Consider the following 13,223-nt stretch of genomic DNA (forward strand, 5'->3'; position numbering starts at 1 on the left):
GTCTTCTGAAAGGCAGAGATCTGCTCATCTTTGCCTTCATACACCAAGTTCATTGTTTTTAATGTGTATTCCTTGGAGCCTTAAGGGTTTTCACTGACTTTCTCCTGGGGTCCAGCTCTCCTGGTTTCAGGATTAAAGTAGGTCCAATTTTACTTGTTGAATATATTGATCTGCATCGTAATAGTTTCACTGCTAAAAGGCCTTTGAAATCCACTGACCGAGTGTAATTCCCAACACATTCAGTAAATCATTCAATAAATGTTTGCTGGTGAGTGAATGAGGTAGAAAAGAATTGCCAGAAATATTATCTCCAACATGAAGGAAAACAGAGAGCTGACATTTTCTTGAATAGCCTACCCGTAATTATCCATCCCCAGCAGCATTAACTTTTACTTGTGCATCCTTACAAAACTGATTTAGATTTTATTAAAAATTAAAATATGTATTTTAAAATATTTTTCTAACACAGCCTAATGTCTTTTCTGCTGTTGTGGCATTACTTTTATTGTTTTCTTGATATTACTAAGTAGTCACTAAATACCAGTGATAGATATTGAAAAAGTAAGTGTTAATTAAATTACTAACCATAAGATAATTACTTCATTAGCAAACTAAAAGATGATGATAATTGAATATCTCCACATTTTACTAAAATGTTTCTTACTAAAAATTAGACATCTTCAAAATATCTAGTGATATTTGATTCAGACAAGATTACATTTTTATTTGTTGACTCTTGAAAATATTACATAATTATACTTTATTGGCATATATAATTAATTTAAATGAAATCATTTTGTTTGAAAAAATAGGAATGGCCACAATGACATAAAATTTCATTTAATTTAATGTAACACTTGGGGAACCCGAGGCAAGTGGATCACGAGGTCAGGAGGTCGAGACCATCCTGGCTGACATGGTGAAACCCTGTCTGTACTAAAAATACAAAAAAAATTAACCGGGCGTGGTGATGGGCACCTGTAGTCCCAGCTACTCTGGAGGCTGAGGCAGGAGAATGGCGTGAACCCAGGAGGCGGAGCTTGCAGTGAGCCTAGATGGCGCCACTGCACTCCAGCCTGGGTGAGGGAGCAAGACTGCCTCTCAAAAACAACAACAACAACAAAAACTTAAGTGGTAATAATACAAATATTATGGCCATAAAGGGGTCAAAAGCAGTTCCATATTTAACAGAGAGGTTATTTCTGTTGTTTGTGACTGTAAAAATTCATATTCTACAGTATCTTTCCACCATGGTAATTTCCAAGAAAGTGTTACAATTTTTTTCCTGTCCTATCTTCCCCTCTACTTGAGGGGGGGAAAAAAAAAAGATGATGGAAGATGGTGGTGATGATGGTAGGGTTTGAGGTGGAAGTTGAGAACTGAAATCAGTATGAGGGTTGATTTCATGATCATCACTAGGGAGGAGGAAGCTAATTCTGGTCATGAAGCAAGAGGTGTTTGTTAGCCAGAGCCACTTTGCATTGAAAACAGTAGAGGGTTTGGACATCACATACACCATGTTGGGAAGAAGTGTGACTGTCTTCCATGGCTAAACTGAACTGAAGAAAAATGCATCAAGGTAGTCCAAACAGCTTACTAATGAGTGATGTAGTTAGATTAGAGAGATATCACTACTTAGAAAATCAAGTTAATCAATTTGAAAACTAGGAAAAGTGATACAGTTGACATTGGAAATGCTTTTGACACCTTTGTCATAGTGATAGTACACGTGTTTGTGTTTTTCATTCTTGAGGTCTGGATGACTTTCAGAGTACGGTGATATTTTAGCCATAGGCATTTAAAAATACCATATCTTCCTTTTTTTTAGTTTAACCTGTGATTCACATTTGACAATTGAAGTCTTAAAAATCTCTTCACTAGCCGAGCTCAGGGCTCACACCTGTAATCCCTGCACTTTGGGAGGCCGAGGCGGGCGGATCACGAGGTCAGGAGTTTGAGACCAGCCTTGCCAATATGGCCAAACCCTGTCTCTACTAAAAATACAAAAATTGGCTGGGCATGGTGACGTGCGCCTATAGTCCCAGCTACTCGGGAGGCTGAGACAGAAAAATCCCTTGAACCTGGGAGACGGAGGTTGCAGTGAGCTGAAATTGCGCCACTGCACTCCAGCCTCGTCGACAAAGTGAGACTCCGTCACATACACACACACACACACACACTCTCTCTCTCTCTCTCTCTCTCTCTCTCCACTGGCCAATATAAAAACAAACATATTTACACACAAACACAGATCAAGTTTCATTTTGTTATATGACAATGTGAAACAATGCAACAGGCATATTTTAATAAAGCATATAACATTATTAATCATTTAATTATTTAATGGAGCATATAACAAATATATAGAGTATAGATATTTACATTTGGAAAAAAACCCTAAAGAAGACCTATTTTGACAACCCTCTTTTACAGATATGGAATCTGAGATACAGAAAAGGTAACAGGTTTGGTCATATAGGCTAAGGTATTAATACGAATCCAATGATCAAGGTTTTTAGGCTCCCAGTATAGTGCTTTTTATCAATGATTATATAAGAGAAGTCTGTATAGATCATTTATTTAATATTTAGTTATGTATCCACGCATTCAGGTATTACTGTGAATGAGTAGATTCAAAATATATTTTGAAGTCAGGTGTCAATTTGCACAAGATATGGGAATATTTCCCTTAATAAATTCATGTACATCTAAATATTTTCCTGTGAATATAAGTTTGGCTACATTTCATACTACTTTTATTCCATTTTCTTCTAAAAGTTTATAATTTATTTATTATTTTTGGCATTTTCTTAAGTAAATAGTTCTACTAGGAGTTATTATTTTATTAAAAATGTGTAGTGTTGCTGCATTGAAGTTTAAAGTTACAAAGATTTTCTACTTTGGGAAATTATTTGATGTTTTAATGGCCAAATACACAGTGAATTTTTGCAAATATTATGTGGTATTGTGTTTCTTGGTTTCAAAGAAGTATGGTGTGTGTGTATTTCATCATATTTGACAGGTTACTTCATATTCAAATTTATTTGTTTGCTTATTTTTTGTCTACTTGATCGGTCACTTTCTGACAAGTATGGGCTATAATACCCTAGTATTACTGTGAATTTGTTAAATCTTTCTTGTATACCTAGTTTTGCATATTTCAGTTCTACATTATTTGGTGTAAAAAGTTAATTATATATATTTTTGGTGAATTGTATGTTTAATTGTTACATATCTTTTCTTGTTCTTGAATTTACTATTAGTACAGTCATCCCTTCCTCTCCACAAGTTCTTCATCCAGCCAACCTCAAATAAAAAATATTTAAAAACTATTAAACGATTTAAAAACTATTAAATATTAAAGAATATTTTAAAAATATTTTATAATTGTATTTTATTGTATTTTTATTTTGCAATAGTTGTTAAAATATATTACAGTATTACAAATATTACAATATTAAATATTATAGTATTTTATATTTTTTAAATATAACAATATTGCATAACAATGATTTAAATAACATTCATATTAGTCTGTTTTCATGCTGCTGATAAAGACATACCCGGGGGGCGGAGCAAGATGGCCGAATAGGAGCAGCTCCAGTCTCCAACTCCCAGCGCGAGCGACACAGAAGACCGGTGATTTCTGCATTTTCAACTGAGGTACTGGGTTCATCTCACTGGGGAGTGCCGAGACGATCGGTGCTGGTCAGCTGCTGCAGCCCGACCAGCGAGAGCTGAAGCAGGGCGAGGCATTGCCTCACCTGGGAAGCGCAAGGGGGAAGGGAGTCCCTTTTCCCAGCCAGGGGAACTGAGACACACAACACCTGGAAAATCGGGTAACTCCCACCCCAATACTGCGCTTTAGGAAACAGGCACACCAGGAGATCATATCCCACACCTGGCCGGGAGGGTCCCACACCCACGGAGCCTCCCTCATTGCTAGCACAGCAGTCTGTGATCTACCGGCAAGGCAGCAGCGAGGCTGGGGGAGGGGCGCCCGCCATTGCTGAGGCTTAAGTAGGTAAACAAAGCTGCTGGGAAGCTCGAACTGGGTGGAGCTCACAGCAGCTCAAGAAAACCTGCCTGTCTCTGTAGACTCCACCTCTGGGGACAGGGCACAGTAAACTAAGACACACAGAAACCTCTGCACAGACGCAAACGACTCTGTCTGACAGCTTTGAAGAGAGCAGTGGATCTCCCAACACGGAGGTTGAGATCTGAGAAGGGACAGACTCCCTGCTCAAGTGGGTCCCTGACCCCTGAGTAGCCTAACTGGGAGACATCCCCCACTAGGGGCAGTCTGACACCCCACACCTCACAGGGAGGAGTACACCCCTGAGAGGAAGCTTCCAAAGCAAGAATCAGACAGGTACACTCGCTGTTCAGAAATATTCTATCTTCTGCAGCCTCTGCTGCTGATACCCAGGCAAACAGGGTCTGGAGTGGACCTCAAGCAATCTCCAACAGACCTACAGCTGAGGGTCCTGACTGTTAGAAGGAAAACTATCAAACAGGAAGGACACCTACACCAAAACCCCATCAGTACATCACCATCATCAAAGACCAGAGGCAGATAAAACCACAAAGATGGGGAAAAAGCAGGGCAGAAAAGCTGGAAATTCCAAAAATAAGAGCGCATCTCCCCCGGCAAAGGAGCGCAGCTCATCGCCAGCAACGGATCAAAGCTGGACGGAGAATGACTTTGACGAGATGAGAGAAGAAGGCTTCAGTCCATCAAATTTCTCAGAGCTAAAGGAGGAATTACGTACCCAGCGCAAAGAAACTAAAAATCTTGAAAAAAAAGTGGAAGAATTGATGGCTAGAGTAATTAATGCAGAGAAGGTCCTAAACGAAATGAAAGAGATGAAAACCATGACACGAGAAATACGTGACAAATGCACAAGCTTCAGTAACCGACTCGATCAACTGGAAGAAAGAGTATCAGCGATTGAGGATCAAATGAATGAAATGAAGCGAGAAGAGAAACCAAAAGAAAAAAGAAGAAAAAGAAATGAACAAAGCCTGCAAGAAGTATGGGATTATGTAAAAAGACCAAATCTACGTCTGATTGGGGTGCCTGAAAGTGAGGGGGAAAATGGAACCAAGTTGGAAAACACTCTTCAGGATATCATCCAGGAGAACTTCCCCAACCTAGTAGGGCAGGCCAACATTCTAATCCAGGAAATACAGAGAACGCCACAAAGATACTCCTCGAGAAGAGCAACTCCAAGACACATAATTGCCAGATTCACCAAAGTTGAAATGAAGGAAAAAATCTTAAGGGCAGCCAGAGAGAAAGGTCGGGTTACCCACAAAGGGAAGCCCATCAGACTAACAGCAGATCTCTCAGCAGAAACTCTACAAGCCAGAAGAGAGTGGGGGCCAATATTCAACATTCTTAAAGAAAAGAATTTTAAACCCAGAATTTCATATCCAGCCAAACTAAGTTTCATAAGTGAAGGAGAAATAAAATCCTTTACAGATAAGCAAATGCTTAGAGATTTTGTCACCACTAGGCCTGCCTTACAAGAGACCCTGAAGGAAGCACTAAACATGGAAAGGAACAACCGGTACCAGCCATTGCAAAAACATGCCAAAATGTAAAGACCATTGAGGCTAGGAAGAAACTGCATCAACTAATGAGCAAAATAACCAGTTAATATCATAATGGCAGGATCAAGTTCACACATAACAATCTTAACCTTAAATGTAAATGGACTAAATGCTCCAATTAAAAGACACAGACTGGCAAACTGGATAAAGAGTCAAGACCCATCAGTCTGCTGTATTCAGGAGACCCATCTCACACGCAGAGACATACATAGGCTCAAAATAAAGGGATGGAGGAAGATTTACCAAGCAAATGGAGAACAAAAAAAAGCAGGGGTTGCAATACTAGTCTCTGATAAAACAGACTTTAAACCATCAAAGATCAAAAGAGACAAAGAAGGCCATTACATAATGGTAAAGGGATCAATTCAACAGGAAGAGCTAACTATCCTAAATATATATGCACCCAATACAGGAGCACCCAGATTCATAAAGCAAGTCCTTAGAGACTTACAAAGAGACTTAGACTCCCATACAATAATAATGGGAGACTTCAACACTCCACTGTCATCATTAGACAGATCAACGAGACAGAAAGTTAACAAGGATATCCAGGAATTGAACTCATCTCTGCAGCAAGCAGACCTAATAGACATCTATAGAACTCTCCACCCCAAATCAACAGAATATACATTCTTCTCAGCACCACATCATACTTACTCCAAAATTGACCACATAATTGGAAGTAAAGCACTCCTCAGCAAATGTACAAGAACAGAAATTATAACAAACTGTCTCTCAGACCACAGTGCAATCAAACTAGAACTCAGGACTAAGAAACTCACTCAAAACCGCTCAACTACATGGAAACTGAACAACCTGCTCCTGAATGACTACTGGGTACATAACGAAATGAAGGCAGAAATAAAGATGTTCTTTGAAACCGATGAGAACAAAGATACAACATACCAGAATCTCTGGGACACATTTAAAGCAGTGTGTAGAGGGAAATTTATAGCACTAAATGCCCACAAGAGAAAGCAGGAAAGATGCAAAATTGACACTCTAACATCGCAATTAAAAGAACTAGAGAAGCAAGAGCAAACACATTCGAAAGCTAGCAGAAGGCAAGAAATAACTAAGATCAGAGCAGAACTGAAGGAGATAGAGACACAAAAAACCCTCCAAAAAATCAATGAATCCAGGAGTTGGTTTTTTGAAAAGATCAACAAAATTGACAGACCACTAGCCAGACTAATAAAGAAGAAAAGAGAGAAGAATCAAATCGACGCAATTAAAAATGATAAAGGGGATATCACCACCGACCCCACAGAAATACAAACTACCATCAGAGAATACTATAAACACCTCTACGCAAATAAACTGGAAAATCTAGAAGAAATGGATAATTTCCTGGACACTTACACTCTTCCAAGACTAAACCAGGAAGAAGTTGAATCCCTGAATAGACCAATAGCAGGCTCTGAAATTGAGGCAACAATTAATAGCCTACCAACCAAAAAAAGTCCAGGACCAGATGGATTCACAGCTGAATTCTACCAGAGGTACAAGGAGGAGTTGGTACCATTCCTTCTGAAACTATTCCAATCAATAGAAAAAGAGGGAATCCTCCCTAACTCATTTTATGAGGCCAATATCATCCTGATACCAAAGCCTGGCAAGGACACAACAAAAAAAGAGAATTTTAGACCAATATCTCTGATGAACATCGATGCAAAAATCCTCAATAAAATACTGGCAAACCGGATTCAGCAACACATCAAAAAGCTTATCCACCATGATCAAGTGGGCTTCATCCCTGGGATGCAAGGCTGGTTCAACATTCGCAAATCAATAAACATAATCCAGCATATAAACAGAACCAAAGACAAGAACCACATGATTATCTCAATAGATGCAGAAAAGGCTTTTGACAAAATTCAACAGCCCTTCATGCTAAAAACGCTCAATAAATTCGGTATTGATGGAACGTACCTCAAAATAATAAGAGCTATTTATGACAAACCCACAGCCAATATCATACTGAATGGGCAAAAACTGGAAAAATTCCCTTTGAAAACTGGCACAAGACAGGGATGCCCCCTCTCTCACCACTCCTATTCAACATAGTGTTGGAAGTTCTGGCTAGGGCAATCAGGCAAGAGAAAGAAATCAAGGGTATTCAGTTAGGAAAAGAAGAAGTCAAATTGTCCCTGTTTGCAGATGACATGATTGTATATTTAGAAAACCCCATTGTCTCAGCCCAAAATCTCCTTAAGCTGATAAGCAACTTCAGCAAAGTCTCAGGATACAAAATTAATGTGCAAAAATCACAAGCATTCTTATACACCAGTAACAGACAAACAGAGAGCCAAATCAGGAATGAACTTCCATTCACAATTGCTTCAAAGAGAATCAAATACCTAGGAATCCAACTTACAAGGGATGTAAAGGACCTCTTCAAGGAGAACTACAAACCACTGCTCAGTGAAATAAAAGAGGACACAAACAAATGGAAGAACATACCATGCTCATGGATAGGAAGAATCAATATCGTGAAAATGGCCATACTGCCCAAGGTAATTTATAGATTCAATGCCATCCCCATCAAGCTACCAATGAGTTTCTTCACAGAATTGGAAAAAACTGCTTTAAAGTTCATATGGAACCAAAAAAGAGCCCGCATCTCCAAGACAATCCTAAGTCAAAAGAACAAAGCTGGAGGCATCACGCTACCTGACTTCAAACTATACTACAAGGCTACAGTAACCAAAACAGCATGGTACTGGTACCAAAACAGAGATATAGACCAATGGAACAGAACAGAGTCCTCAGAAATAATACCACATATCTACAGCCATTTGATCTTTGACAAACCTGAGAGAAACAAGAAATGGGGAAAGGATTCCCTATTTAATAAATGGTGCTGGGAAAATTGGCTAGCCATAAGTAGAAAGCTGAAACTGGATCCTTTCCTTACTCCTTATACGAAAATTAATTCAAGATGGATTAGAGACTTAAATGTTAGACCTAATACCATAAAAATCCTAGAGGAAAACCTAGGTAGTACCATTCAGGACATAGGCATGGGCAAAGATTTCATGTCTAAAACACCAAAAGCAACGGCAGCAAAAGCCAAAATTGACAAATGGGATCTCATTAAACTAAAGAGCTTCTGCACAGCAAAAGACACTACCATCAGAGTGAACAGGCAACCTACAGAATGGGAGAAAATTTTTGCAATCTACTCATCTGACAAAGGGCTAATATCCAGAACCTACAAAGAACTCAAACAAATTTACAAGAAAAAAACAAACAACCCCATCAAAAAGTGGGCAAAGGACATGAACAGATATTTCTCAAAAGAAGACATTCATACAGCCAACAGACACATGAAAAAATGCTCATCATCACTGGCCATCAGAGAAATGCAAATCAAAACCACAATGAGATACCATCTCACACCAGTTAGAATGGCAATCATTAAAAAGTCAGGAAACAACAGGTGCTGGAGAGGATGTGGAGAAATAGGAACACTTTTACACTGTTGGTGGGATTGTAAGCTAGTTCAACCATTATGGAAAACAGTATGGCGATTCCTCAAGGATCTAGAACTAGATGTACCATATGACCCAGCCATCCCATTACTGGGTATATACCCAAAGGATTATAAATTATGCTGCTATAAAGACACATGCACACGTATGTTTATTGCAGCACTATTCACAATAGCAAAGACTTGGAATCAACCCAAATGTCCATCAGTGACAGATTGGATTAAGAAAATGTGGCACATATACACCATGGAATACTATGCAGCCATCAAAAAGGATGAGTTTGAGTCCTTTGTAGGGACTTGGATGCAGCTGGAATCCATCATTCTTAGCAAACTATCACAAGAACAGAAAACCAAACACCGCATGTTCTCACTCATAGGTGGGAACTGAACAATGAGATCACTCGGACTCAGGAAGGGGAACATCACACACCGGGGCCTATCATGGGGAGGGGGGTGGGGGGAGGGATTTCATTGGGAGTTATACCTGATGTAAATGACGAGTTGATGGGTGCAGCACAGCAACATGGCACAAGTATACATATGTAACAAACCTGCACGTTATGCACATGTACCCTACAACTTAAAGTATATAATAATAATAAATAAAAAAAAAAAAAAAAAAAAAAAAAAAAAAAAAAAAAGACATACCCAAGACTGGGAAGAAAAGGAGGTTTTAATGGACTTACAGTTCCACGTGGCTGGGGAGGCCTCACAATCATGGTGGAATGCCAAAGTCACATCTCATATGACGACAGACGAGAGAAGAAGCTTGTGCAGGGAAACTCCCCCTTTTAAAATCATCAGATCTCATGAGACTTATTCACTATCATGAGAATAGCACAGAAAATACCTGCACCCATGATTCGGTTACCTCCCAGTGGTCCCTCCCACAACACATGGGAATTCAAGATGAGATTTGGGTGGGGATATAGCTAAACCGTATCGGCATTTATATTGTATTATATATTACAAGGAATCTAGAGATGATTTAAACTATATGGGAGAATATGCCTAGGTTATATGAAAATATTATGCCATTTTATATAAGGGACTTGAGCATCTGTGGTTATAGATAGCCAAGAGGGTTCTGGAAGCAATCCCATGTGGATACCGAGGGATGACTGTATTGCTATATTTACTTTTTATTTCTTTCCACATTTGTCTGATGTATCTTTTCTATCCTTTTATTTCAACCTTTCTGTGCCATTTTGTTTCATCTCTATCTTTACAATCGACACATAGATGAATTTATTTTTTAAAAATATTATATCCTATTTTATGTTTTCTGGTTGCCATCTTTGTTGTTCTTGCTTGATTCAAGTTATTGAGCTTTTAAAAAATTGACAATTTAAAAATATTTTATCCTTTTTTGTGATTTGGATTTTTTATCTTGTTTTTCATTAGTGATTCCTAAATTTTTTAAACATCTTTATTCTAATATTTTTAAATTGTGCATCTAATATTATTCAATATTTACATTCTCCTCTGTGTTTCCTAACCAAAAAGACAATATTCCCACCACCCCCATTATACCTTCTAACTTAGTTACATCTGCAATGATCCTTTTTCCAAATAAGGTCCCATTCACAGGTTCTGGGTGAACATGTCTTTTATGGGGGGACAAATCAAACTGATGACAACAAACAACTCTTAGTCAAATATAAATACCAATACAAAGAGTGTGTCAGAAGTTCGAGAAAGAGTGATATGTAAATGAAAGTTAGCATGATGGTTTTTTTTACATTGCTGAAATGTGAATAATGGAGAGTTGGCAATTAAATGAATAAATATCCAGTGTTCAGTATTCTGTAATTCATAGTATGTCTCTAGGACATTGATTCTCAAGATGTAATATTCTTACTTGCATTGAAATATGACATTGTACCCCATAAATATGTACAATTTTAATATGTACATATTATTAAAAATAATTTTTTAAAAAATGTCATGTTACTATAAAATCACTTGGGGTCTTCTATTTAAACATGAAGATATTTTAGGCTCCACTCCCAGAGATCCTGATTAATATCTGACAGGGGACCCATGAATCTGCATTTTAACAGGCAGAAAGAGGAGAAAATTTTAAGTTTTGTAGGTCTAGGACCCAATCCAGTTTGGGGGGTTGTTCTAAAAGAAAAATAACACAAAACCACAAGGATAAAATTAGGAACAGTGTCACAGTTAAGTATCCTAGAAGCTTAAGCTTGACTAAGCTTGACTAAGTCAAGCTTGGCTAAGCTTGACTTAAGCTTCTTGTTGGCAGATCTGCCACAGAAGGCACACCAAGTAATTCATGCACATGGCTCATGGACCACACTCAATGGAACACTGATCTAGTATACCCTTTCTACCTTTTGTTTTTTGTTGCTGCTAAACATCTCTTCCCAGAATATAATGCTATTACAAGTTGAGCTTTCCTTTACAATTTTATAGTTAATTATTTAGGCAATACCTTTAATGTTGACCACATTAGGGGATAGATTGATCTCTGTTATTGCATGTAAGATTTGTGAATTTCAAAAATTCATTTGGTATAATCCTTCTGAAACAGGACTCCCTAATCCCCCTTGAAACGGGATTCCCTAATCCCCCTTGCACAATGTGCGGCGGGGTGTGGCTTACTCCTTTGGTCATCTCAGTGCTCAAACCCCTAGGGGAAGCATGCAGATGGGCAGGTGCAGAGGCAGTGGGGAGTGCTTTTGGGTTCCAAACCCATGGCAGCCATCTAGGGGTGGGTGTCTGCAACTCCTGAAACCCAAGTGGGCATGTGTTACAGTGGGCTCTTTGAACTTTGCTGTCTGCAGATGACTTGTGTTAATCAGCTCAGTAGACCCTCTGCCTTATTGCAAGGGCAGAGGGCCAGTGTGACAGCTTTCTGTATCCTGAACTCTTGACCTATGTACTGGAAAAACTGTATTACACGTGGGCCTGAAGCATGAGTGCAAGGTTTTATCGAGTGGTGGAGGTGGCTCTCAGTTAGATGGATGGGGAGCTTGAAGGGGTATGGAGTGGGAAGGTAGTCTTCCCCTGGAGTTGGGCCACCCTGTGGCTGGACTCTTCTCTGATCACCCCCAGCCAAGTTCCCTTCAGCATCCAGAAGTCACTCCTCTTCTCTTTCTCTGCTGAATCATTTTGTTGTCACTGGTCTGCCTGTCTGCTGGTCTGCTGGTATCTACTGGTGTCTGTTGGTCTGTTCCTCTGCTCCTTTCAATGTTCAACTGCTTGTATCTGTGCCCACTAAGGTCTCAGGTTTATAGGGGCACAGGATGGGGGGCATGGCAGACCAGAGTTTTCTTGGAAATTGCAACATTTGGGCATGAAAACAGGAGTGCCTGTTCTCACTTAGGTCTATGGGCACAGGCCCAAGGGTGGAGCCCTCAGCAGGGATCCCACCCTTCTCTACTCAGCACTTTGCTGTCCCCCCTCCTTATAACTTATTGTTACTATCAGTATTAAATATTTATAATGTCTTTCCTGGAAGCATCGTGGGGTAGGATAAGGAGCATTGGTTAAAATTCTGGTTTCCTTTCTTGGAAGCTCCTTATGCATGCAACAAATATCAGATTGCTCCAAAAATTAAACAAGGTGATGTATGAGTGCCTGATATGGGGGCTATTACATAGGACACAGATGCTTGACCAGTATTTCTTTCCTTGCTAGTTTTTTTTTCTTTTTCCCTCACTCACCTCTTTTTGCTTTCTGTAACATAATTTTGCCCCTAGATTATTGAAGAACTCTTGAAGAAAGAAACTAAAAAATTCTCTGTGGAACTTTGCATTTCAGTTCTTACATTGTTACTGAAATTTTGTGACTTATTCTGTCTCACAGAAAAATTGGGTTTATAATAATAATCATAGTATTTTAACTTTGTAATTGAGTGCTTTCTTTAGGCCAGGCTCTGCCATCAGTGCTGTATACACATTATTATTTTTAATTCTCTCATCAAGCCTACAATGTAGACACAACAATTGTCTCTCATTCTAAGGAGGAGAAAAAACTGAGACTTACAATGATTTCTGTAACTTTTCCAAGAAGTCACACAATGAGGAAGTGGCAAAACAAAGACACCTACGTTGCCCTGGTCCTGAAATCCTACTCTTGGCCACTGCTA

The 13,223-nt window shown here is 39.0% G+C and overlaps 1 protein-coding gene across 1 annotated transcript in view; it reads left to right on the forward strand.

Annotated features, from left to right (window-relative positions):
* The window catches only part of LOC126948943 (EGF-like and EMI domain-containing protein 1), a 491,125-nt gene that overhangs the window by 211,951 nt on the left and 265,951 nt on the right, over nucleotides 1-13,223 (forward strand). The gene's annotated exons all lie outside the window — the stretch shown is intronic.

Source organism: Macaca thibetana, chromosome 2, assembly GCF_024542745.1.
Source record: "Macaca thibetana thibetana isolate TM-01 chromosome 2, ASM2454274v1, whole genome shotgun sequence".
NCBI lineage: Eukaryota > Metazoa > Chordata > Mammalia > Primates > Cercopithecidae > Macaca > Macaca thibetana.